We start from the raw sequence: 3,001 nt of genomic DNA on the forward strand, positions 1-3,001 counted from the left end.
ACACACACACACGCACACACACACTCATACACACACACACACACACACACACACACACACACACACACACACGTACGCGCACATACACACACGCACGCACGCGCGTACATACACACACACACACTCGCGCGTACACACACACACACATACACACACACACATGCGCGTGCGCTCAGAAACCCACGAATTGATATATATTCGCGCCTTTTATGTAAAGGTTACTTATATAAATGAGTATATAAATCTTCAAGAATTTATGCTATTATAAAATAATTGAACACATCTTTGACTGTCCGGCAAATTCATTAACAAGTGCATCTAATTTTAACATAAAGACATCTGATTCTATGTAGTATACAAATTATTTGGCGTTATCGCGAGCTATGGCTATTATAGAACATCCCGATAAGGTCATAAGACGAATGGGAATTTCCAGAAACGGTGCGGATTTGTTATTACTTTCTCGGCACGCTTACAATTACCATGACACGTGCAAATTCTCGAATGATCTCTCTCCTACATGAATAGGCCTATATATATATATATATATATATATATATATATATATATTATATTATATTATATTACATGAAGGCGACATGCTTCTTTGTGCTCAAGCGCACGCTGTAATATTGCGAGGACGGTGTGTATTATCCATCCACCTATCTCAATCATTATTGCATTTCTGAGCTGTCGCAGTATAGAACGTTTAGTCAATTGACCTCTGGTTTGTTCCCTGGGCGACAACAGTGACTGTATAATAATCAGTAACGACAGACGACAACTCGATTGAGGGAAAGAGAGAGAAAAAAAGGAACGGGCGAGTAACCCCGCTGCGCGCTCTAAATTCGTTCAGTATATTACATATACGACCGATTAGATATCGGGGATAAAGAAATTAGGAAACTAGGAAAATCTTTTACTTATTGCATGTGCTGTTAAACTCAGTTATTCTATAGGTATAATCAATTTATCGCGCCGGCAAATGTGTCAGATATAGACATCTCGCCGCACAAACTACAGTCGAATTGCAATTGCGTTAGCGTGTGACATATACCGCATAGATTAGCTGCTAACGACCGCTGTAACGAACACTGCATTTCCAGCCGCAAGGCTGCGAAACCTTATCAATATAAATAGGAGTGAATAAAGTATTATTCTTTGTATATGTTATAGTTTAGTTATATAGTTTATGTTTAGTTTTGTTATATTCTATGTATATTTCTATTTTCTTTTTGCGTTTATGTATACTCCTGATGTGAAAGTTAACGTTAAACTTCACCCTAACGATAACATTACCTTTAATTATACCCCTAACAATAGCCATAACCATAACATAACCCTCAACCTCAAAACCAACACTGACCACAACGTTAACTTTATTCTTAACTTTAACCACTGTATTAATATTACGCAATCCAGTTATCATGTGCTAAATATAAACACTACGTCAGTCAGTTATCATGTGCTAAATATTAACACTATAGGTCATTCAGTTATCATTTGACGTATGTACGTCATTCAGTCATCATGTAAGCGAGTGTGTGAGTGAGTGCGTGCGTGCGTGCGTGCGTGAGTGAGTGAGTGAGTGAGTGATTGAGTGAGTGAGCGCGAGAGAGATCCGTGAAATTCCACGTCACATGTCACATCTATATCGAATAAACTTTGTTACCGAAAAACCGCTAAATGCACCGCCACCTGATTGCATTTCGCAGCGCTCCATTTTTTCCCCGCCATCCGAGCTAACCGGATATAGTGCAGAAAATATTGTTAGGAAATATCAATCGCAGTTTTGCGGAAACACGCGAAGCCCCGTGGATGGTTGCGCTCGGTTCAGAGGCCCTCGCATGGTACAGATTAATTTCGCTTGAGTAATACAGAGGAAGCCCACCTTGTGGCTTATTACTTTGCCGGGTGATTGAGATTTCCTCTTTTATGGCAACCGCGGGTTGCGCATGCGCACGTCGGATGAAAACGCAGGGGGGAATTACATGTACGCACACGCGCACGCACGCACGCACACACACACGCTCGCGAATGTGGAAGCTTAGGGGTCGCAAACAGCACGTCTCCCCAATAGTACATTCATACACATGTTGATTGCGCACCTATATGTTCTCCTTGCTTTACGTCCTTAGTACAAGAGAACTCCGTAGTCTAATATAGTCTAGATTGCTCGTGCGAATGCGTGTGCATGTTCATCGCGCATCCACGCGGGGCGGGAAAATCTAACACGAACACTCTCGTTCAAGATCTCGCCATGTTTGCAGCTATTCACGCGCCCGTATAATATATTTCAGATTCAAAACATACCGACTATTCGAAGAGTCCGTGGACGACTAACTACGAAACGCCGCCGATAACACCGAGTAAGTGCAATACACTATACTCTGATTGCAAATCATTGCCACGATCTTAGATTTCTTAGAGCAGTTTCGGCGGCGGGATGTATCGTGTATTGCGTAATGAACAAACCCCCGGGGTGAAGCTGACGCGAGTGAAGCCGTGGGAAGACGCTGCGGTGGTAGCGGATTGGAAGCCAGCGATGTGATCACTACACGCAAATATCGCTTAGCATGCATGGTGCGCGCCCTAGACTGTTGTTCCACGTGCATACGCCACATGAATCCGAAAAACCCAGGCTGTTTCTGATGATGATGTTGTTGATGATGATGATGATGATGATGATGATGATAATGATGATGCTGATAATAATAATAATGATGATAATGATGATGATAATAATAATAATAATAACCACCACCACCACCATCATCATCATCATCATCATCATCATCATCATCATCATCATCATCATCATCATCATCATCATCATCATCATCATCATCATCATTATCACTAACATCATCATCATTATCATCATCATCATCATCATCATCATCACCATCATCATCACACATCATCATCATCATCATCATCATCATCATCATCATCATCATCATCATCATCATCATCATCATCATCATCATCATCATCATCA

At 41.3% G+C, this 3,001-nt stretch overlaps 1 long non-coding RNA gene across 1 annotated transcript in view; it reads left to right on the plus strand.

Moving 5' to 3' along the window:
• Positions 1-3,001, plus strand: part of LOC106813922 — a 15,247-nt gene that overhangs the window by 3,060 nt on the left and 9,186 nt on the right. The window contains exon 2 of the long non-coding RNA XR_001394524.1: positions 2,301-2,369. This is a non-coding gene — a long non-coding RNA (uncharacterized LOC106813922). The remainder of the gene's footprint in view (positions 1-2,300; positions 2,370-3,001) is intronic.

The sequence above is a fragment of the Priapulus caudatus genome, unplaced genomic scaffold (assembly GCF_000485595.1).
Source record: "Priapulus caudatus unplaced genomic scaffold, Priapulus_caudatus-5.0.1 Scaffold844, whole genome shotgun sequence".
Lineage (NCBI taxonomy): Eukaryota > Metazoa > Priapulida > Priapulimorpha > Priapulimorphida > Priapulidae > Priapulus > Priapulus caudatus.